General features: G+C 34.4%; 1 long non-coding RNA gene across 1 annotated transcript; it reads left to right on the forward strand.

The window, feature by feature from the left end:
- Positions 1-244: 244 nt before the first annotated feature.
- Positions 245-11,825, forward strand: LOC138695235 (uncharacterized). The gene is made up of 4 exons (XR_011331089.1): positions 245-370; positions 1,883-1,946; positions 7,697-7,792; positions 10,099-11,825. It is a non-coding gene; the product is annotated as an uncharacterized lncRNA (long non-coding RNA).
- Positions 11,826-26,417: the final 14,592 nt, after the last annotated feature.

Genomic DNA, 26,417 nt, shown 5'->3' on the forward strand with positions numbered 1-26,417 from the left:
CACATCGTGATAAAAGTGTGTAATCTGGACAAAAACTTGATCCGTGATGACCCGAAAGCCACAGCGTGGTATAGTGGTTACAAAAACATTTAAGAAGTTAACAGGTGGTTCTGCATGTAAACTCTTGTGTGCCTCACTTTTAATTTGTATCCCTTAGTAAAATATTAATTATAGGCTAATAAAATTATTGGAAATGAATTTGCTAGTCTAATACTCAGCACCTACGTGTTTGTTCATAGCACGTACTTCACGTAATTTCCGTCTACAAGGGTCTGGCTGAAGTATGTGGCTTGCCGTTAATTGCAGTTTCTGAAATGTGTTGGTGCAACGTACCCAGTGGATCAGAGCGTGAGGTCCGGAGTTCAGTAAGGTAAGGACTTGATCATATCTTTAGGTTTGTTTTTATATTTAAATGTAAATTATGAATCTTTCAAGAAGGCAGCTGTTCTCTATAGTAATCTCACTAGAGGTTTTGCTTTATGTAGAGAAAATAAAAACTTCGGTGGGATTTAATTGACTATCACACGATTCAAAGAAAGTATATAAAGATTAGAAGAAATAAAGTAGGCCTACTCTAATACAATAAATTAATATTAATTGACTTACTAAAATTCTATTTCACAAATGTTAACGGTAAACAAGTGACGATCGCAAAGCATGTTTTACAATAATGTAAAGAATTTGCAGTTTGAAATGTTGGAAAACAAAGAAACAAATTGTAGGGAGGTGATAAAAACAGAAGTATGGGCCTATAAAGATTAGAAGAAATAAAGTAGGCCTACCTTAATACAATAAAACATTGACTTACTAAAATACTAGATTGTCTTAAAATGTATTATTATGCCATCTCATTATTATAAGTTTCCGCTAGATGGCAGTAGTGTGCTATGAGCTGTTCTCTTGTTGCCAGTTGTCAAGTACAGTGAAGTCTATGGACGATTACTGATTCAGTTCCATTTTTATTAAAACAGTTGCATCCCACTTCAATTATATATATATATATATATATATATATATATATATATATATTAAACAATCTCTGATACGTGACTATCCATAATCTCATACAGCAGAAGCTAGAACTTAACCTGACTAATATAAACAAGATGATAGAAAAGTTTTAATTGAAGACGAAATAAACATGAATAATTTTAAAGGGTAGAGTTATTGAAAGTACAATGTTGGTAAACAAAGAAACAATGTTAGGGAGCTGATAAAAACAAATGTTAGGGAGGTGATAAAAATTGTATGTTGAAACATATGGATACATACCGTTTATTGGTCAAAATTAGTATGACATAGTAAAAGTGGAAGTCGGAATAAATTGAAAAATTATAATGTATATTGCAAGGATGTCTGATTTAGAAACTCAGAATCTAACAATTTTTTTATGAATAATGAGCTAGGTTACACCATATGATAGCACGTCTAAAGTCACCAGAATAGTCTAGAAAATGAGGCCACTCTTAGAAACGGGATGTGAACAATGTCCAAGCTATGTCGGCAGCTAGTCCAAATTCTCTTCTGTTTCACAGCATAATTTGGACTAGCAGGTTTCTACGCCAATAGTACAAAACATCCTCGTTATTTAGTCCATATTTCAGCGCTACAAACGTAAGGAGGGATTTGTCATTACGCGAATAAAGATTGCTAAACATTTCACCTTCGCCTCTGAGAAAGGGGCTAAGCACCTCTGACTTTTGGTGCTTGGCCCAGTGACCTCAGAACTAGAAGTTATTGGGTCCTGTCTTTCACCTAAATAATCAGTCACCAAGCCTTCCCCAACTTTATCAAAATCTTCGGTATATTCCTATTACAGATAATGCTTAAATATTCCTACTCCTTTTGTACCAGTCATTGATTTGCTCTTTTCGTCTTTCAGATGTTGTCTCTACTTCCGCGCCTGTTACGAAGAAGCCCACAGGGGAACTTCTCAGCTCGCTGATGTAAGTCTTTAGTGATTTATAATGGTGTAGCAGAACTTACCATTCAATAACTTTTCTCGTTCTGTAAAAATATGAACATCAGGGTAAATGTGACATGGATTGGTCTTAACAATAAATAACCAATATCACAACTTGAACATTTGGACTCCATATGATTGAGGTGATATATCATAAAATCGGAAGTATAAAGATCTGTCCAAAATTATTTATTTTTGTTTAGTAAATGTATTTCTACTGACAGAGTTAAGGCCATAAAGCTCTCTCTTCCACTCGGCCAGTATTAGATCAATAGCAATAAAATAGCAGAAATACAGGAACATTATACAATTAATAATAATGATAATAATAATAATAATAGTAATAATAATAATAATAATAATAATAATAATAATAATAATAATAATAATAATAAAATGGAAACAAGTTTACGTACATGTAATTCTAAAATTGGAACAATTATATTAATGTGAATTGAATTAATTGTTAAAATAATAACGAAAATTGTTATGTTAAAATTAAAAAAAATTATGTACTTCAAAAAATTATATTTTAGGAAAGCTCACAGTCTAAGCAGTCTATTAGTTTTGAAATTAGTAAATGTTTGACAGCCCCTTAAGGTATGAGGTAGGGAGTTCCAGTGACAAGAAATTGAAACGGTGAATGAAGAAGAGTATCAGGAAGTGTTATGATGAGGTATACCCAATGTACCGGTGATCTGAGATCAAGTATTTAGGTTATGGTTGGAGCATAAATACACGAGACGACATAACTTGGGATTGAGATGCGCAGAATTTTAAATAGAAGAGAAAGACAGTGTAAAGTTCTGCGATCGTTGAGCCGGAGTCAAGATAAAGATTCGAAAAATGTGAAATGGTATCGTCGGACATTGCACACATAACTTATACACACATTATGAACACGTTGTAATTTGTTCGAGAGTCAGTTGCTTATGAAACCAGTTCAAATTTAGATTTTTAAGCGTTGACTTGAATTCAGGTAAATGAATTGGCATCTACTAAAAGATTATCGATGATGAATTAGAAAGCAGTGTTGCTATATCTGCATTATTTCTTATAGACTTGGGTTACGATCTCGGAGACGTGCTACTCTGGCTACAGGTACATACGCCACTGACCGCCGGTCTTTACACCACTGACGACTCGGTTAAGACACAGTTCCTATCTTCGCTATACTCTATACTTTACAGACGCTGACTTCACAGGACAAACGTCTCTGACCGCTGGTAAGGGCGCCAATGGCCGTTGTGAAGTGCGCCATCCTTCGGGACGTGCGCCAATGTCCGTCGTGAATAAGCGCCCCTGACCCTTTGGCTATGCGCCTCTATTCCGCCGGTGTATGCGTCACTGATCACGCGGTTATGAGACACTGACGACAGGTACATACGCCGCTGTCTGCTGACATGGGCCTCTGTCCGCCGGTGTATGGCCACTGACTGACGGCTATGGGTCACTTATTACTGGCTCAAATGCCTTTGACTTTCGGAGACAGGCCCCCTGTCCGCTTGGTGCTTACATCGTTATTAGCAAACAAGGGCGTCCAACCTTTAAGGTGTGTCACTGCTCGCAGTGTGTTTGTGCCGTTGAGCGGATAAGCGCCACAGATTCCTGTCTTCCCTGTCCTTCAGAGACGTCGAGGTTATGCGCCACTGACCTTGGGATATGCGCCTCTGTCCCCTGGTACACGCGCCACTGACCTCGCGCCTATCCACTTCTCTTATCCCTAGACAAGGCATCAGGCGTCGGGGTCATGCCTTTGACTACGACCCGCGCACCTCTGACGTTGGGACGATGAGGCTAAGCGCCTCTGACGATGGCAATACGCGTCTTTGACGATGGGGATACGAACCTTTGACTTGGGGCTACGGGCCGCTGACCTTGTTCGTAAGCGCCGCTGTATCACGGGCTATGCGGCTGAGACCCGGGACTATGTAGCGCCTCTGGTCACGGTGGATGGCGTTTCTCCTCACAAACACCGGGTAAGCGCGGGGTACCCGGGAGAAGCGCATCTAGCATTCGGAACAAGCGCCTCTCGGTTCAAGGACAAGCCCCTCTGGCTCTGGGTCATCGGCTCCACTCCTGGTTCATACGCCTCCTACTCTTTGTGCGCGCGACTCTGACGTGGTGTACGCAAAGCTGACGTGGTTCACGCGACTCTGACATCGACTCTGACATGCTGCACGCGACTCTGACAAGGTGCACGACCTCAACTATGCATGTACAAGTCTCGCCCCGCTGACCTTGGGACAACGCGTTTCTGACGATGGTGCTAAGAGCCCCTACACGCCCCCTACGAACAACTGACTTTTGAACTACACGACGTTGCCTTTGCCTTGTATGTCATTAGTGATTCATAACGGAGCAGTAAAACTTATCATTCAATCATTTTTCTCGTTCTGTATCCAAATGAATATCAGGATAAATGTGAGATAAACTGATATTAACAATTTATAACCAATGTTTGATCTTGAACTTTTCGAACCCATAATATGATAGAAGTGAAATAACAGAAAACCCAAAATTATAAAACCAGTTCAAATTGAGATATCTGGGTGTTCACACGAATTCATGTAAACGGATTAGAATCTACTAAAAGATTGTCGATTATGAATTATAAAGCACAGCGTTGTTGTGTGTACATAATTTTATAGACCTGGCTTGCTTGGGTTACGTTCGACGCTGACCTCGGAGACGTGCTATTCTGACTACAGGTACAGACATAGCCGCTGTCTGCTGACATCTGTTATTACGAGTTTTCTTGACATTTAAAAATGAAATTTACGTGTAAACGTACGCTCTGAGTTACGGTCAAAGACGGCGATAGAGTTGTAACACAATACTTCCTACACAAAATGAACACTGCACATAGTCACTTGTATATCACATATTACGAGTATAATGGGGGAAAAAGTAAAAGCACTTACAAATAAAAAGAGACGAAAACGACGGAAAAAATCCAGTTACGTTCCTATGAAAATGGGGGCATAAGACTGCACGAACTGAAGAGGGGGAACCCGTGTTTGTGCCCCACGGCCGGGGTTTAAGTACCTGTAATAACCTACTACCCCCAAAAGTTACCCTTTTTAATGCGTTAAAGTCACTTGGGTGGAAGGGCGCGTCCACTTCTGTTCTGCTGCTCTAGAATATTTTCAGTTATCTTAAAGTTTGTTTTGATTAGCCGTCACTCTTGGCTAAGTTTTTAATACATAAACCTTCCATTTATAGCGAATAATGAAAACCAAATATGAAATTTAAATATTAATTTTTAATTATTCATATTTTAATTTCATTTATTATTTAAGTATACAGGATACAGAATATGATTACAAGAGTAGAAATAGAAATAAAATATTACAATCAATATAAAAACAGGATTCAATACTATTAACAAAATTTGAGGACCGAATGAGCAGCGCTCGTGTTCGGTTTCAGTTCAGATATATTATGAATATAATAGGAGTGCAGAAAATAAAATAAGAACTAAAACTAAATTATAGCTACACTGAAATTACATAATATATTTTATTAATATAACAGAAATACAGAAAATAAAATAAAATAGAAACTAAATTAAAATTATAGCTACATTGAAATTACATAATATAATGTTAACATAGACAAGAATAATATCGTACATGAATAAGTTAGGACAATTTATGAAAAATATATATTCCAAAATTGTAGAATATAAATATAATATTGGCTGATTAATTCATGCACATAGGCTAGAAATTTATTTGATGAAATTGAAAACATTAACACTTTTCTAATTTTCTTGTTACATATTAGAAGCTCTGGGTGTAATTTAGCTGAAGAATTACAGAAGAATTTAAATAAACTTTTGAAAATCAATTGGCCACGTTTCTTTGTCAGTATGACTCAAGGAAAATGCAGAAGAGGTTTATTATTTTATTGTGGGTATAGAGGGAACTTGACGACAAATATATAGACAACTACAAAAAATAAATTGGTCAACACTTCACTTTTGTCAATGGTAAAAGTGCAGTAGATTAGTCTGTGCATGACAAAACTTTTCTGGCCAATTAGTGAACAGTGTCTTAATGTTAGTCCATGTCTGTGCGGTGTGTCAGTGTTGTAGTTACGGTTGAGCAGTGTTGTTAAAATATTGGTGGTGGAAGTTATTCTAGAAATAGATTTTGAAAATCAGCTGAGTTGTAAATGTGATCCATATGCATGGTAATTAAATGTTTGGTGGTGGCGGTGGTGGTGGTGGTGGAGGAGGAAAATACTTACCATATTGCACTTTTATCATTATGAAATGTGACTTTTAAGTTTTATAGCCCACGTATATGCGACTGTTAAATTTTTTGTTTACGAAAACTTGAGTTTACACTTAATTTTTGCTGGAATGTATTATGCATTTATTCTCACTGCAAATTTGTAAATACCCGGTAGCAGTGGTAACTAATTACACTCAATAATGACAATTAATAATAAACACAATTAATACAAAATATAATTAATAACAATTAATACTAATAATAATTAATAGCAATAATAATAATAATAATAATAATAATAATAACAATAATAATGAGCATCCTAAATTAAATGAAGCAAGATCACTTAAAATAACATTTAAAGTAAATGTAATTTGTCTCAACCCTAAGTTCGAATTAAAATCCACGAGTATGATATGTTCATACCTGCACAAGTACCTTTCAGCACTACACTCATTTCGCTGTCATCTCACTCACTGGACTGGAACTACGACAAATTTCACTGATACTACCCTGATTTCACTAACTTCAAAAAAATTTCTCTGTTCAAATACTTCACACTGCCACTATGAACTATAAAATTCCCTGACACAACACACTTCTTCACTGATATAACACTTCAAATAACAAATCATCAATTACACCCTTTAAGTAGTGTGTATAATATACTACCGTCTATTAGCAAAGTCCATAAGCTTATTTTTAAATACACTTTTGGTTATAGTAAAGCCTTTAGTAAGTCTGCAGGTAAAGCATTCCTGTCCCTGATAGTACGATTGAGAAAAGAAAACTTTCCAGTGTCCGTCCTCTGTCTTCTTTCCCTCAGTTTGTATGAGTGATCAGAAATAAACAAAATGTGATTCAAATTATATTCTAAAATAATACATATTATGTAATAAAAATGAATCTTAAATTGAAATTCAAGATTACCGCTAATCAGACGGGAGCTTCCCATTAGAGAACACATTAATGGAAAATGTACAAAATTGGTTTGTGGTCGAGATGGATGACAACTTTTAATTTCAAAATTTTACATGTTTGGGTAACTTGTACAAATTTGCTGGTCTGCATGTTAATTGTCAGGTGTTACTGCTCTTCATTGGTGGTGATACTGCTAGGTACTGTTCCAAAGATTAAACGTCAAGGAAGTTTCGTTTTATATAGTAAAGTAATGAATTTGATATAAAAAAGGAAGTTTTAATTTGGATCTACATATACTTACCTCAAAAAGGAGATCATTCGCAGCTCTGTGCTAAGTTCTGTCACTAAATTTCTCTAAACCTAATAATTTGTTCCGGAAATATTATTTTGACAGCAATACTGTGGAAGGTAACACAAATAATAGCCATTGCAATTTGAAGGATTAGTGAAAATAAAACTTACGAGGGTTATTTTTGTGTATTTATATGTATAATAAATAGTTTTAATTAAATCTAAATATGTTTTTGGCATGAATTGTGACAAATTTCTTAATTTTTTTTTTTTTGCCGAGGATTGTTGCCGAGAGATTTTTACAACTGGAAAAAGAGAATCAGCGCCATGGACCAGATTGCGGCGAACATCATTCTTCATCTCGTAGTGGCAATCGGTGAGTTCAGTTAATAGGTCGTATAATTTCTTAAATCGATTATCATCCTTTTGTAAGAAAGAAAACTATTTAAATGTAAAAATTTTGAACTTTGAAGAAAGAATGGTATAATTTAGGTGTTAACATAAATTTGATCTTTATCGTGACAAACTATAACAATTATACTATGAAATAAAACAACGCAACAGGTCTACTTGTTTTACGAGATTGCCTTGTATCTATTCTGTAGTTAAAAATTTATTGCAGGAGAGAATGAGATGAACCCGATTCAGGTTTCAAACTGTTATACAGAAACTGTTAATATTGGTAATCTTAGCTGATGCGCATTTAACCAAAATTATTCTTGTAGAGAGATCGAAGTTCAAATTTCTAGCGCTGCTCTGAATTCATAAAATTAGAATTGAGACAAATTACACAAATATAAATAGATTAACAGAAAGCAATAGTTTTCTTATACTCTAAAAACATAGAAGCATGGTCCCCTTCAGATTTGGGATATAAATTTAGAAAACATTTCAAAATATAAAATAAACATACTTTATTTATGCTAAAAAGAACTCTGTGTGTATCGTGTGGAAATTTCACTCCTTTGAAGAAAGGTCTTGCATTTATATTAACTTAAGTTCTAAGTCAGTACTACAATTACGAAACTTTTAATATATAACTGCCATTTAAATGTTTCAAGACGTGTCATAAAAAGGAATAGTCTCCAGCTTGAAATTCCTCAACTGAACTGTTGAATTTCAGTTACCAAAAGAATTCAAATAATTTTTATAGAAATTATTTATTCTTATATTAGCTTCAGATATTAAAGCATTGTTAATGTGACCACTTGATGTTCGAATTGCATTTGGAAATTCACGAGTCTGAAATCAGCAGTGGACGTAGGTCAGCGAATTTACCACAGACACAGCTAGTTTCCTATTCAAAGGTTATCCATATACTTGCCAAACTTTTAACTTGAATTCAAATAATAGTATTCATTCTTTTTAGCTATTTAAAATATTAAATATTTTGCATAGAAGATGCACAACATTATACCAATGTACACAAACGTCAGTTGTTAAAAGAATTCATATTTCCAATTTATTGTAATATTATAGACTTAAATATAATTATTCTGAATGTTTTTTCTTTATTTAATAGCATAATTACATCACTTCCCTTGACAGGAAATTACATTACGTATCATAAAACTAGTTTGGTACCAATCCTTCTTAAAAGAATTGTCAGATTCATATATACTGTAGGTAATAATAATAATAATAATAATAATAATAATAATAATAATAATAATAATAATAATAATAATAATAATAATGTAAATATAACAAAAAACATTTCCCTCCAAAAGAAAATCAGCTCACAACTTCATACTTGATTCATACAGGCTGGATGGAAACTTCTGCACCAAAATGAAACTGATAATAGGTCATGAGGAAAGATTTCAAAAATGTAAATAAGGTTTTTCTCTAACATTCACCGTTTTAGAGGAAATCGTAATGTTTCTATGAAGCATTTGACAACATCACGGCTACTGCAATAACTCTAAGCAAGTGCGACCTGCACTCCTTACCTTCCCCTCCCCCTCTGCTGTACTCAGTCGGTGACATATGATGTGCGCTGCGTTGCAAGATTTATTTCAACTATTCAGTTTAATTCACGGCTAAACGGTTTGATTTGACAAAAAAAAAATTCAAGACATGAATTGTTCAGATTATTTTTACCTATCTGCTTGTATAGCACTCAACCATATCTCTCGGGCCATTACCGCAATAGAGCGCTGCAAACATGGGCGAAGACTATTTTTTTCCCTGTTTAACGGTGCTTCATCGAAGGGAAAGTGTAATAAAAGTTTTGTTATATTTAACATGTAGAATCACCTCATTAATTTTTGGTGCAGTGTTTACCATACACCCTGTATATAACTAAAATCAACTGAATTTCAGGTGTGAGTAGTATTCCTGAAACCTACAGATTTAAGTATTGGCAGGGGAAATCACATAATAAATTGGCACTGGCGCATAATGTGTATTCTAGCGGCAGTTGAGTTATAAAATTAAATAACACGAAAAAGATTAGTGGAGAAAAATAAAATCGAACAATTGTTAAATTTTAAATGACTTAGAATACATTGAACATAACTTACAGTATAATAATATAATACAGCCCACGAATGTTTTAATTAGAATGCGTACAGCGTAAATAGCCACAAAATGAAGGTGTGTGAGTTTTGGAGGCAATATAAAGGTCGTGCTGGCACAATACAGAATTCTAAAATATTCTCCTTGTTACCTCAAATCTAGGCGGCGTGCATGACAGAGCAGAGAAGGTAATCCCTTAACAAGAGGATCTTCAGGAAGATATCTGGAGCCGCATTGTCACCAAGTTAAGTATCAGATAAGAGATTTTACACTTTTCATTGTGGTTATGTCGACGAATTTTCAGTTGCCATCAGAATTGACATACAATATATTGCAAGTTTCGGACCAGAGAATACCTTTATCAGATTCGTATTGCAAAAGACACGGTCTCCATTTTGGTTCTGTCCGATATATCAGGCTAGCCGAAACAACTGGATCAAATAGAACAGGCAACACTTCAGACCTTGGGAAAGACAAACCTGATCCCGGAAAGTAGTTGAGCAACGTGGGATGTAATAAGCATAGCGAAAATTCTTTGAGAGAACTAGATGAATTTTTAGACTATAATAATTATAAAAATTGTGAACGAAATTATTTATCAGGTTCCTGAATAGTTCAAATACTTTTTAAGAACTCTATCATTTCGCAGCTTTGATTGTGTAGTTCAGTCTACATAAACAAGAGACTTCATGAACACAATAAGACAGTAAAAGATGACTTCCTAAGATAATTCTAGTGAGGCAAAAGTGTTTTGAAATAACGTTTACTTGAAATTATTTTATATTTGAAAATAACTTTTTTCAGCTCCTCCTAACTCTTTAAATTTACAACAATGGTAACATTTGCATGTGTGAGAAAGAGATAATTCGTAATATTTTTTATTTAGCTGGACTTCATTTATTTCTGTATTTTCTCATATTCTGAAATTAATTCTAAAATTAATGAGTTTGTATTTTATTATGTGACGTGAATTTGATTATTTTTCTCGGAATTTCGATACAAAAATAATAATTTCTTCCATATGTATTAGAGTAAGAATTTATTCTATATATGTGTGATGTGTGTTATTTAATTAAGTTCTAGATTTATGTAGTAGTATTATTCCTAATTTGATCTTACTAATAACTGAATTAAATCTCACTGTGTTTCAATATGATAGTTATTTCTAATTATTTGAAATTTTCAGTTTTTAATCGCGGAAAATAAGTTCATAATAAATCACTGTTCATTATGTAAACGTGAAAACATCATTCCTATATTCTGAAATACATGGTCTATAATCTAATTTTTAGATTCTTGTGACAGTTGAATTCTACATTTTCTCTTTCAGTGTCTCGGGTACAACCTTGTCTTCATATTTATGTACTGCATTAACTGTGAATTGTTATAATATATTAAATTTGATATAATACAGTATATTATACTTTCTTCTTCTGAATCCAAGTAGCAAATATATCTTCATCTTTCCCTTTTGCCTTACCGCGTTGGGTCTGCCTCCATTTATCTTATCTTTTCCTTGCCATCATCTCAATATTATCCATGTAATCGTCCTTGGTCTTCCCTTCCCTCTTCACCCTTCCGTCTTTGGTTTTCCTCCTCCTCCTCCCATTCGCACCATGTGTCCATACCACTTTAGTTTTCTTCTTAAAGAAAATATATTTTAATATAATAACCTGAAAGTGATCGTTATGATTTTAAATTGATTACACTGAAATACAGTTCAAATGTTTGTATGGTATTGTGAGAAAAAATATAATTTGTGACTTGTAAGCACATTACTTTAAGATTTTCATAATTCTCTATAGAATTTCAATTTTGTGAATGTTTTAATTTGCAGGGCTCTGGAGGGATGTTTATAAATAGAACAAATCGCTTCATATAATCAACACTTCTTTCCAGCTGGCCCACATGAATAATTAATTTAAACAATTTCACTTGATTGTTGCATGCTTCTGTTAGTCTTCATTAAGTAGTGGGAACATAAATCTCAAGTTCACGGAAAAATAGAAAATGTTTACTTACTTTCAGTACACAAATATTGCCGTAATGCAAATAATATTTAGCCCTCGACTAAATTGACACAGATCTTAGAAGTGTCATGTACCATACCATATTGTTAACTTTTCTCTTAGGAAATGCATTCAAATTCTCTCTGTGAATTATTAATATTCGGATAAATGTGTATTGTCAAATCTTAAATTCGTTTGAAATCTTTTAGAAAAGGAAAAAATGTAATTCATGCAACTCAAAAACTACTGAATTAAAATTTTCATTCGAAAGTTATTCACATGTAAAAATTTTATACGTTATGATATATTCTTTAGGACGCTCGTGCCAAAGATAGTATCGAAATTTTGATTGTGATTTCCCAAGAATTGATCGATGTCAATCTTGATATTAAAGTTAATGTTTCGTTATCTATTTCTCTCTTCTGTGAAACTTGTACCCTTCTTAAAAAATCGTAGGAATGCGAAGTGTGTAGTGAAGTGAAACGGTGAATAGGATGTGATGCGAAATGGGGAAGTGAAAGTGAATAAAAGGCGAAAAGAAATGAAGTGAAGAATGAAGAAACTGAAGAAAGAATTCAGAAAACTGAAGAAAGAATTGAGAAAAGAAGAATAGTCAATGAAACAAAAGATATGGAAGAAACTGATCGTAAAGTAAGGATATAAATTCTATGAAGATGGAAGAAAATAAAATGCAATTAACAAAGCAGCGTAATCTTAAGTGCGAAGAGGGGTACAAGGTTTCTTTTTAAACAGCTAATCGCGGAAATTTGTGGACAGTTCCCTGGGAAGTCACATTCACAGTGTGGAACTGAACTAAGTTCCAAAGTTCTTTTGTATGTATTTAGCTCGTAGTTTCGTTGCCGGAACATAGGTACCCCTAGCGGAGGTTTCAGTACCTCCAACATCGAAGTTCCTTTACACAAACAAAATTCCATTTCCAATCGTGGAGGATATTGATGAAAAATTCAGGCTTTTTTTTTTTTCATGAAAACGTAATTTAAATGCTGGAACTCACTGACGTTTCAAAACTTATCGGAAAAAATATAGTTTCGCAGAAAGTACTGAGAATCATGTTCCCAATTAAAATACTAAAATTTAACAAATGCTTCGATTTAGAATTACTGGCGAATATTTAAAATATAATTGTCCTTTTCTTAGATTTTTAGTATTAAGTTAGATTGGTATTGATCTACAGTGATGGATTCCTACAGAATGCAATTCTCAATATTTCCTAAAGGCTTCCTTCTGTGATTTTTATATTGTCTGTATATTTTTGGCTTTATTTAATTGTATTTTGTGTGTTGATATTAAACTATTATTAACATTACGGCATATAATTTTATTTATGTAAATGTTATTAATTTGCTATAATATTAGATCACTCTTAATGTATGGATTTTTTTTTCTTATTTTAGTTTTAATGTATAATTATCTCATTACGTAATTGTTTTCAGGATGGAGTACGAGTTAATATCAAGTTATTCCTAACAAAAATTTCTTACTTAATCTTGGAATGTTATTAGCTGACGAATGTTGAAGTTTTTTCACTGAAATGCCACGTTCATTTCTACCTCAACATTTTGTATTATATAAATATGTTCCTAGAAATATTGCAAATATTTAATCTTAATTTGTATTTACTATTACCACAACTGTTACTAGGCAACCTAGCCCGTTCACTTCCTCAATCTGAAATCTACGTACGTTTTTTTACTATAATATTATGTATGAACTTGTGATAAATTAAACGTTTATAGCACTTTAATAATTTTATCCCTTTAGAGATAATTTTTTTTCGTTACCCATGACAACCCTCGGTACTAAACGGATCGCAGTTATGTTTGATTTCTGTAAGAGACTGTCCTCATAGATTTACAGGACTGAGCTGCTCGTCTTTTCTCAGATTCATGATTTAATTTGTGTTGCAGATACTGCGGCTCGTGATGGAAGCAGTAGGATGCAAATGGTTGTGAATCTCTCATCGCTTCTACTTAAAGATTAAAACGAAAAAGTAAATCCATAGAACATGAAATGAATGTATGTAGACAGCTTTAAAATATTTAACTGTGAATATAGTGGTGAAGACTGTGTTCATTTTTCTCACTATTTTATAGTCCTTTCACCTGAATTCACATGAGAATCATATATCTGCCTGAGAATAGGCCTAAAGTGTGAGAACTTGGAAAATTCTTTATAAGATGTAAGCAGAAATAATGGTACAATAAAGAAAGTGTGGTCTGGAACTTCATCTTTATTCACCACATTCCTCTTACACTCTATTGATCTTAAACCTGGTTTGCCTGAAGATACAACACAACTTTTATAACACACAGTATTAATCAGAGATTATGAAAAACTTGTCCCTGTTACAAAGTAAATTTTTAAGTATTTTAAATTTCATCGGACATAATATAGCTACAAAAATTGAAAAAATATATCAAGGTTACAAATTCGTAGTATATTATAAAAAGTACCAAAGAGCATTAGGAGTTTAAATATTAGAAATTAGTATATTAAAGGAATAATTATTTTATTTCACCTTCGTGTTAAACGTCAATTTACGTACGAAGCAAATAAATATAATCCACAATAAACATGTACTTGACGAGAAATTGCTTTCAGAGTGGCGAAGAATGCTTCTGGTATTTTTGTACATTTCAGAAGGATTTACCCGATTTGAAATGCATATCTTGCTTAGGGATTTCGTTTGTACAGGGTGTCTCTAACCTTTAGGGTCAAAATTATACAGATGATAGAGGACTCTAAACTGAGCATTTTGACATCAGGAACCAGTGGTCGGAAATGGATATTTCAGACGCCACGAGACCTTGAAAGTGTATGTGAGGGACGTTTCTGTAAGCTGCTTTAATTTTCATAACAAACAACTGCCTGGCGCTTCCATGGTGATATTTGTTACTGCTTACCAAATTTCATGCGTCGTTGTAATGCATGTATTGAAACGGGTGGTCGCCACTTTCAACAACTGCTCCAAACTCTAAGTTGTTGCTGTGAAGTGTATGTTGTTTTGGAAATAAAACATTAAATATCTTGTGGTTTGCAAGAGCATGTTGTAACACTGTCCACTTCATATTCATGATCACCTGGGCAACAGATTCTTACCTGCCTGCCTCGTTGTACAACAGACAGCCCTGATCTCAATGTTCTCTACCATTTGTATAATTTTGATCCTAAAGGTTGGAGACACCCTGTATAACCACTTTCACATGTTAAAATGAACTAAGTTTTAAGTACCTAGTTGACTAGTTTCAGCTTATGTCAGCCATCATTAGAACTAGACATATGTTAAAATGTAATGCAGAATTTAGTTGTATTCTGTTGGTTTAGTGGGAACAATGTTGGCAGGGAAACCACGTGATTTGTGGTGAAGACTGAGTAGGCAGTTCCTCGAAGTGCTTTGTTCTGTAAACTCGTGACATTGTTGAACTGCTTTCGTGTTTTTTGTCTAGACATAACTTGAATAGAAATCTGAGTGTACAAACACGAAATAGAGCTTTCTACTTTGTCAAAATGTAATGCAAATATTGTGGCATAATTATGCTTTGTAAGTAATGAACGTATAAACCAATACAAACTATAATAAACACACGAAAGTTTCTAATAAAGAATTCATTTCAATATTTATGCTCGACCATGCCGAAATGTAGTAATTATACATCTGGTAGCAGCCCTTTAATGCATGTCATTAAAGTATTCCTACTCATTAAAGTACAGGTGTTCAGCCAATGACAACTCAGCTTACAGGTGCTCAGCCAATGACAAGCCATCTTTGTACCGTTATAAAACCGCAAGTATAGATTATTCTCGGATATGCAATCGAAAGAGAATTAGCGAAAAGTCACGGAAGAAGGAAGAAGGTTATGTTCTGTTACTATAATAATTAGCGTTAATTGTAAATAATATTCGAATAAATTCAATTTGTCATCTCGTTTTTCAATGTCGAATTCAATAATCGAGGTTATATCAAGTTTAACGGGATTACATCAAGGTCAATGACATTATTGTTCCTCGGAAAAAATCAATACTTTAGCGTCTGCGCACATCTCACAGTTCACGACCTAGAACAAGGTCACTTCCGATCTTGTCAGATACAAATAAAATGTATACATCTGAATAATTTCAAGTTAGAAATATGGTCGAGCATAAAAAGTCGTATGAAACTCGCCTATAATGGTAATTAAGAAGCTCGTATGAAAATTATGAAACTCGCCTATAATGGTAATTAAGAAGCTCGTATGAAAATTATGAAACTCGCTTGCGGTCGTTTCATAAACATCCATACTCGCTTCTTAATTATCATTATAGGCTTGTTGCATAATCTACTATTATAGACAAAGGAGTCGATCTTTCTTTCAATCGATATTCCTTACGAAAGTTAGCAGCCTGTAAGAAGTCATAACCTCAGAAACTTAAATTTAACAGTTCAAATAGTTCTTATCAAAATATCCTGACAGTACCTTACCAGCAAACCAACATAGACGAATTCAAGAATACAGCTGAATCGTGCGAGAACTTGCTCGTTGCGGACCTATTGTTTCTCATCCTGCTGGAGCAGTACAAGTTACATTTACTCCGTGATGAAGCGTTCTGTAACAAGTCCCCTTCCATTTTTAACTCCCTGTACATTCCGAAATATACTAACTTACAATTGGGATCATCTTTCTTTCTCTGTTTAACCTTGGGGAGGAAATTTTTTTTGCCGTGTACTAGACGTGTCTCATTGCAAGTCATGGGATCGGACCACCGCAGAGGCAGCACAGGACAATTACAAGACAAACACCCAGTCCCGTGGATTGAAGATAAATTTATCCACGCCAGGAATCAAACCTTGTACCTCTTGCTTGGGAAGCGCGCAGACTATCCAATTAGGATTAGGTTTGAACAAATTTTTAGTTCATGTTATTCCGACATTACAAAACTCCTAAAATTTCTCTCACTGGAACTGTGCTTCTCGTGCCCAACTGTTAGTTACTGCAGGCCATATTGCAATATTGGTAATGCCGTAGAAATGTAAAGATATTAAACTCTAAATTGACAAGTTGCTCGAGTACTATTTTCCTTTGATGTAGGCTACACACAATGCACTAGCAGCAATGGCAAGTGATCTGCAACAACAAACATTAGTTGCAGCAGCTCGACCCTGGTTCGAATCCCTGTTATATTTCTTGACCCCACTAGCAATCAAGTTGGCATTCTCTCTTGTAAATGTAAAATGAAATGTAAAGTTACTGTGTGTTACATTGTAGACAAAATGTGCCACGTGAAACAATACGGTGTGAATTCTCTCTCAAAATTATTTTCAAGCTTGTGGATTTCGGTTACAAATATAGGAATCAAGTTAAACTTAAACCCAAAACACATTTTCTCCAGTAAGACCATGTTTAAAGTAGTTTGGAAATCGTACCGATAAAATTTTGTATTACTGATGGAGTTTAGCAGAAAAAAAAATATATATATATATATTTAATGAGTACTTGAATTTGTGTCTTTCACCCAAGTGTCGTAATCTAGGGGTGGCCGAAGGTGGAAGTGTTTTTGTCGCCGTAGGCGTTGGTAGAGGCGATTATACAATTTAACACTGAAATGAATGTACAGGGTGGAAGTGAAATAACCCTGCAGAATTCAGAGCGAATAGATCATGTATGTAACAAAACCAGTAATACCATATTGGTGGAAAGTCCACAGTTTCCTGAGAAAAAAAATGTTTTTCCCAAATGTTTCTTTTATTCGGTTACTATTGCAAGTATGATCGTGATTTTTGTCTGTATCGATGAAAAATGTAATGAAGGATTATTTATCCCTCTGGCGTATTTCAATAGAGTGGACGGTTTTGTTGTAAATTTAATTTCAAAGGCACTAGTTTCAAGCCACTCACCATTGCAACACTATAACTAGAAAGAGAGATGGCAGTCCACTAAGGTAGACAGACCTGAGTTAGTTGACCTCTTACATCTGCATTACAAGAGGAGTGGGCAGTGTGTTAGCGGCGATGTTGCCAGACTGCTGAAACTCTCAACTCAATTTTCTAATTAACCGTGCATTTAATCACAAAACGTAATATAGGTTTACTATTCAATCTTTCAATAAATATAACGAATCAAGTTGAAGTAAAGCGCAAAACATATTTTCTCCCTTTGAATCTGCAGGATTATTTCACTTCCACCCTGTATAAAATAGGTCTCTTGTCATATAATGTGTAGGAATTGTCTGCCGAAAGAAAATATAACGTTGAAACATAATTAAACAATATTGTATCGGATATACTTGTACATGGATTAAGAAGTGGCGTCCTAAGAATAGCTCTTTCTAGTTGATACCTAAACTGCAAGAACGAAAGCAGGTGACGTACACCATAGCACAGAATATCCAGCGCTGCTACTCCAGTTACAGCGCTTCACATTTTGGGCACCTTGTCCTGTTGAAAGTTGTCTTCTATTCTAATATATTTTGAGTTTTCTTTTTGTTATTCTTGTACAGTTTTTTTTGTGGTTGTGGTTAATAAAGCTTTTGTTATGGAAAACCAGTGTTCAAAAATTATTTTCTTCACACAAAACAAACCTGGGATATCATGTTTACAGAGTGTGACATATTCAAAACTGTGCAGTGGAGCATTTACAGTATAGCCACATTTCAAACTATGTATTTGTGTTTTTGGGCGCACTACCTCTTAGCCACATATCATCTTTCCTGTACCGGAGGCTAGTCAGTGTTGACAGCGTAGTCTCATGGTAGACACTTCATTCTCTCACTGTCTGTTTGATCGCATCTTACACAAAAAAAACCTGCCATTATATCAACAGCTTACCTATACACTTCGCAGCAATTTCAGTTACACAGCGAATCCTAATGTCTAGTGCATTAGAACTACCGAACATCATAAAGTTGGAAACTGTAGGCTCCAAATGAACATGAACCTCGTCCGAGTACAATGTGATGCATACCTTCCAGGCGCACAAGTAGATCGACGACTTCATCTCTCCAAGGAATCAAGGAGGCGATTTCTGAAATCAGGGGTTTCTCCTCATGAGGGCCAGAGAGGACGCTGCCAAGGAGTGCTCAGACTACAGCGGCGCAAAGCACATCATTAAGAAGAGCAATTCAAAAAGAACAATTTCGCAACAGTTATCAACTGAAAATTACAACACGTAATATTCCCAAAATGCTCACTTTTACTACGGGGATTGTACTCGCCGATACATCATTATAATAATATGTATCATTATAAAATTTAGTTCACTGAAAAAATACAAAACCAAATTGTAAGTGTATACAGGGTGCCACAAAAGTCAATTTGCCCTACACATGTTCCATGTATCAACCGTTATTTTTAATATAATTTATATAACGAGGTACAATAGATTTACAAGTACGTGATATGTAAACTTTATCATCATTAATAGTGTAAAATGAATGTTCACGAATGGTAAATCTCCTATTAATGTGATAGCAATATTGAGAGGAAACTAATTTTGGGCACATTCTGTATATAATTTAACAGGCCAAGTTGTTAGTGTTCCGTAACATTGTGACCTACTGAACATATTGCGATAAGTGGCTCAATGTAATGTATTGTTCTGAAGTGAAAAGAGGGAACACTGTCTGCCTATCTGTGGGGTTTCGTTGTCTTCCTATATTTCTTTGTTTTAAGTTTGGTATGTGGACACTAATGTAAAATTTGGAACCATATCTCACTTTGTGTTTGCTGCAATTTCTTAACTTTAGCTTGTATAATCAATAATTATGTGAGGTAACCTGTATTACGTAATACTATCAGAGATACAGGCCGAAATAACACGGTGCGGAACGAAATTGATTCCAAGGCGTTATATTAATTTGCATAAATCTGAAATATTTGCGATTGGCTAATTACCTATGAGCTACAACTAATATGCAAAGATATTACCATAATAATAATATAATAAAAATATTATATTACTACTAATGTTACATTTTTTGCATCCCGTCCTTATCACCACGACGATAGACCTTATGCATTTGTTGTCCTGTCATCTGGTATCCTAAGGAGTAGGATCTTCTCCGGTCCAGAAGTATGACCACTTATTTGTCTTCTTGCCCAGAAGCTTCTATCCCGTTGTTTATCAAGGGACAAAAACTCAATAACGTCGCACGTAATTTTCCCACATCATCTACTTCAAAGTCCGTTGTTCCTCAATTTGTGTGCTTTAGAAACGATTCCTTATGCAATTTTTTAGTCTTTCTCGACACATTTACATATTTATCATATATCACTTTACAGCTGATAAATCCCGTGCACACTTTCAATTTTCTCACATATTCACCAAAGCTATACTTTGCGAAATCCTCCCTATTACCTGGAAAAAGTATTCCTTTGTGGTTTCTTAAAGGGTTGAATTAAAGATATACGTGAAACATTACAATCGTAGACTAAAACATCAGAACTGTTCGTCTATGAATCGTACAGTTTCTATGTACGAAGTAACGCGGCAACCATATAGCTTAGACCTAAACAAAAACCGCATTTTACAGAATAAAAAACACATTAGCTACTTAAGCTACGACACCACATCGATTAGCCGCTTCCTAAATCGTACATGAGGCGTGCTGATGAGTTTGTACCTAAACGTTATCATACATATAGACGCAATTTATGCTCTGATTTTGTGATTAACTTTTGTTCGCGTTATTCGTAATTGTTACGCGAGCTCTGTGGTGAAGTGTTGGGTATAAAACACGTAGTTTTTGTATTTTAAGTGTTCGAATCCTACCTAAACCACGAAAGTATATGTTATATTTTATTTATAAGTAACTACAGAAAAGCGCGCGCGCCAAAAAAACAGCCAACCGAATTGTATAGCTCAGGGATAAAATAAATGGCACGAATTCCATAAAGAGAGCCATTAATATGAACCATAGTTTTATTTAAATATTTTATTACATTTCCAGCAATGAATATTTCAATCGACATATTTTATTAATGGAACATCATGTAATTTCATTAATATTATCAATTATATTAATTACACATGTGGAATAAAGACGTCTCGACCCTAGAACGGTGTACCTAGAACACCTAGAACACTGAAAGATCAGCCATTTAACCACTTAATTTACGACAGCACATCGGTTCATTGCTTCTTCATTGCTATATGAGGAACGCTGGTAAGTTTCTACCTAAACGTTATTGTACATATAGACGCTATTATTAGCTCATTTTGTGATTAACATTTATTTGGTTACTATTCAACTGTTATGTTAGCCCCGTGGTGAAGTCTGGGGCATGAAATGTAGTGTTTTTTGTATTTTAAAGGTTCAAATCCCATAAAATCCATAAAAATATTTTTTTTTTCCCTATATTTGTAATAAGTAACTACAAAAAATTTTTGGTTGTATATTCGCAATTCGGGGCTAAAATAAATAATACTTAATGCATAAAGATCGTTATATTCATTCTACATTTTTCAGGCATGTATTTCACAATTTTATATACTTGCAACGAGAATGGTTATATTGTACATCAAGTACATTACATAAATCCATTTACATTGTTATATTAATTACATATACAGATTAGAGTTGTATCGAACCTGGAACACTTTACCTAGAACACTGAAAGACAAGACATTCAATCACTTAAGCTACAACAGCACATCGGCTAACTGCTTTTTCACTGCTATATGAGGCGTGCTGGTATGTTTCTGCCTACACGTTATCATATGTATACACAAGCAACTGTTCGTTCATATTGTCATTAAGATTCATTCGCGCTTTTGGCAGTGGCTTCGATAGCTCCCTGATAAAGCAGCTAGCTCAGAATGCTGTGTTGTGTGTTGTGAGAGTTCGAAACCTACCAAAACAAAAATTTTATTGTTTTATAAATTTTTAAACAATTAATAAGAGGAAAACGCACACGGCGCACGATATGTGTGGAATTTAGATCGCTATCCGGCATCGTCGTTCTTAGCTTAGCGTGTGAAGGCGTGGTTTGTTTAGTTCATTCTGAATTTCGCCGGTTCGAAACCTGATAAAAAAATTAAAAAAGTATTTTTTTATTAGTTATATATTTAATGAATAATTGAAAAATCATTCCCCTCACAGGATAAGAGCAAAATTTAGACCCTCGACCAGCATCGCTTCCTTTAGCCGAAGCCGCTAAAACGTGGCTTGTTTAATTCGTTCTGAGTTCAACCGGTTCGAAACCTGGTATAGAATAAAAAAAAAATAATTATTTTTATCAGTCATATATTTAGTGAATAATTGAAAATCAATCCCCTCACAGGATAAGAGCAAAATTAAGACCCTTGACCACCATCGCTTCCTTTAGCCGAAGCCGCTAAAACGTGGCTTGTTTAATTCGTTCTGAGTTCAACAGGTTCGAAACCTGGTGTAGAATAAAAAAAATAATTATTTTTATCAGTTATTTATTTAATGAATAATTGAAAAATCAATCCCCTCGCACAATAAGAGCAAAATTTAGACCCACGACTAGCATCTCCTTCCTTAGCCAAGAACGTTGACGTGTGGCTTGTTTAATTCATTCTGAACTTCATTGGTTCTAAACCTGATATAAAATAGAAAAATTGATTTTTATTATTTATATCTGTATTAGATAATTGAAAATCAATCGCCTCACAGAATAAGAGCAAAGTTTAGACGCTTGACAGGCAACGCCTTTCTTAGCCGAGATCGCTAAGGGATGGCTTGTTCAGTTTATTGTGAATGTCATCGGTTCGAATCCTAGTACATAAAAAAAAATTCAACTTTTTTTTTATTACTTATATATTTAATGAATAATTGAAAATCAATCGCCTCGCACGATAAGAGCAAAATTTAGACTTACGACCAGTATCGCCTTCCTTAGTCGAGAGCGCTAAGGCATAGCTTGTTGAATACGTTCTGTTTGTTTCTAGTTTCACGGCTTCGAATCCTAGTGAAACCAATAATATACTGAAACTTTTATTATCCAAAAATCACACCTCAGTTCCCAGAATCACGCCCCTGCCGGCCGGCCGGCAGGGGCATGATTCTGGGAACTGAGGTGTGATTTTTAGATAATAAGACACCCCACTGGGTGGGTCTGTATACATATTTTTAGATAGTTATATATATATATATATATATACACACCCACCCAGTGGGGTGTCTTACAATGTAAAAATCACACCTCAGTTTCAAGAATCACGCCCCTGCCGGCCTTCGGCCGGCAGGGGCGTGATTCTTGAAACTGAGGTGTGATTTTTAGATAATAAAAGTTTCAGTATATTATTGGTTTCGCTAGGATTCGAACCCGTGAAACTAGAAACAAACAGAACATATTCAACAAACCATGCCTTAGCGTTCTCGGCTAAGGAAGGCGATATTGTTCGCAAGTCTAAATTTTGCTCTTATCGTGCGAGGCGATTGATTTTCAATTATTCATTAAATATATAAGTAATAAAAAATTTACTATAGTTTTTTTATTATAGAGCAGTTTTCGAACCAATGAAATTCAGGATGAAGCAAACAACCCATGCCTTAGCGTTCTCGGCTAAGGAAGGCGATACTTCTCGCAAGTCTAAATTTTGCTCTTATCGTGCGAGGCGATTGATTTTCAATTATTCATTAAATATATAAGTAATAAAAAATTTACTATAGTTTTTTTATTATAGAGCAGTTTTCGAACCAATGAAATTCAGGATGAAGCAAGCAACCCATGCCTTAGCGTTCTCGGCTAAGGGAGGCGATGCTAATCGAGGATTTAAATTTGGTCTTATTCTGCAATGCAATTGGCTTTTTTTTTACTATTATTTAAATGTGAATTAAGTTGTAAAAAAACGTTCTTTTTCTTAGACTGTACAAGTTTCCGAACCGGTGGAAGTACCAACAAAGGATATGATCCATGCTTTAACACGCTTGGCTAAAGTAGACGATGCAGGGCATTGTTCTAAATTTTGCACATATCGTGCAAAGTGAGCGGTCTTCTAGTATTAGTTGTATAAGAATTTATAAAATTATAAAATTTTATTTAGATGTAGAAAAGCTTCGAACTCTAACAACACACAACACAGCTTTCAGGAGCAGACACTTTACCACGGAGCTACCGAAGCAACTGCCAAAAGCGCGAATGAATCTTAATGACAATATGAACGAACAGTTGCTTGTGTATACATATGATAACGTGTAGGTAGAAACATACCAGCACGCCTCATGTAGCAGGGAAAAAGCAGTTTGCCGCTGTGTTGTCGTAGTTTAAGTGGTTAAATGCCTTGTCTTTCAGTGTTCTAGGTGAAATATTCCAGGTTCGATACACTTCTAATCTATATATGTAATTAATATAATAATATAATTGAATTTATGTGATATTGTTAATATAAAATATAACCATTCTCGTTGCAAGTACATAAAACTATAAAATACATGCATGAAAAATTTAGAATTAATATAACCATCTTTATGCATTAAGTATCATTTATTTTAGCCCTGAATTGCGAATATACAACCAAAAATTTGCTTTTTTAGGGCCTTTTTTTGTAGTTACTTATTACAAATATAGGAAAAAATATATATTTTTATGGATTTGATGGGATTCGAACCTTTAAAATACGAAAACACTACACTTCATGTCCTAGACTTTACCACGGAGCTAACATGCCTGTTGAGAAATAGCCTACCCAACTTATAGTTAATAATATACATAAATTTAATTGATACTGTTGTGTTAAAATATAAAATTAAAGTCCTTACTCTATAAAATTATGCGATATTTGTGTGTTGTTTTTAATAAATTTACTGTAATTGCGATTAAGTAATATTATACTGTATTATTTGAAATTTTGTGTTTTTTATTCTGTAAAATGCGGTTTTTGTTTAGGTCTAAGCTATATGGTTGCCGCGTTACTTCGTACATCCAAACTATACGATTCATAGACGAACAGTTCTGATGTTTTAGTCTACGATTATAATGTTTCACGTAAATCTTTAATTCAACCCTTTAAGAAACCACAAAGGAATACTTTTTCCAGGTAATAGGGAGGATTTCGTAAAGTATAGCTTTGGTGAATATGTGAGAAAATTGAAAGTGTGCACGGGATTTATCAGCTGTAAAGTGATATATGATAAATATGTAAATGTGTCGAGAAAGACTAAAAAATTGCATAAGGAATCGTTTCTAAAGCATACAGATTGAGGAACAACGGACTTTGAAGTAGGTGATGTGGGAAAATTACGTGCGACGTTATTGGGTTTTTGTCCCTTGATAAACAACGAGATAGAAGCTTCTGGAGAAGAAGACAAATAAGTGGTCATAGTTCTGGACCAGAGAAGATCCTAGTCCTGAGGATACCAGATGACAGGACAACAAGTACGTGAGCTCTATCATCGGGGCGGTAAGGGACGGGATGTAAAAAATGTAACATAATTAGTAATATAATATTTTTATTATGTTATTATTATGCTAATATCTTTGGTATTAGTTGTAGCTCATAGGTAGGTAGACAATCGGAAATATTTCAGATTTATGCAAATTAATATAACACCTTGGAATTAATTTCGTTCCGCACCGTGTTATTTCTGCCTGTATCTCTGATAGTATTTCGTAATACAGGTTACCTCAAATAATTATTGATTATACAAGCTAAAGTTAAGAAATTACAACACACACAAAGTGAGATATGGCTCCAAATTTTACATTAGTGTCCATATACCAAACTTAAAACAAAGAAATATAGGAAGACAACGAAACCCCACAGATTGGCAGTCAGTGTTCTCTCTTTTTACTTCAGAACAATACATTACATTGAGCCACTTATCCCAATGTGTTCACTAGGTCACAATGTTACAGAACACTAACAACTTGGCCTGTTAAATTATATACAGAATGTCCCCAAATTAGTTTCCTCTCAATATTGCTATCACATTAATAGGAGATTTACCATGCGTGAACATTCATTTTACAGTGTTAATGATGATAAATTTTACATATCACGTATGTACTTGTAAATCTGTTGTATGTCGTTATATAAATTATATTAAAAATAACGGCTGACACATTGAACATCTGTAGGGGAAATTTACTTTTGTGACAGCTTGTACACTTACCATTTGGTTTTGCATTGTTTTCATTGAACTAAATTTTATGATTATAAATATTATTATAATGATGTATTGGTGAGTACAATCTCCATAATAAAAGTGAGCATTTTGGGAGTATTACGTGTTGTAATTTTCAGTTGATAACAGTTGCGAAATTGTTCTTTTTATATTTCTCTTCTTATTGATGTGCTGTAGTTTGAGCACTCCTTGGCAGCGTCCTCTCTGGCCCTCATGAGGAGAAACCCTGATTCCAGAAATCGCCTCCTTGATTCCTTGAAGAGATGAAGTCGTCGATCTACTTGTGCGCCTGGAAGATATGCATCACATTGTACTCGGACGAGGTCCATGTTCATTCTGGAGCCTACAGTTTCTAATGTTATGATGGTCAGTAGTTCTAATGCACTA

The sequence above is a fragment of the Periplaneta americana genome, chromosome 2 (assembly GCF_040183065.1).
Source record: "Periplaneta americana isolate PAMFEO1 chromosome 2, P.americana_PAMFEO1_priV1, whole genome shotgun sequence".
NCBI classification, from domain to species: Eukaryota; Metazoa; Arthropoda; class Insecta; order Blattodea; family Blattidae; genus Periplaneta; species Periplaneta americana.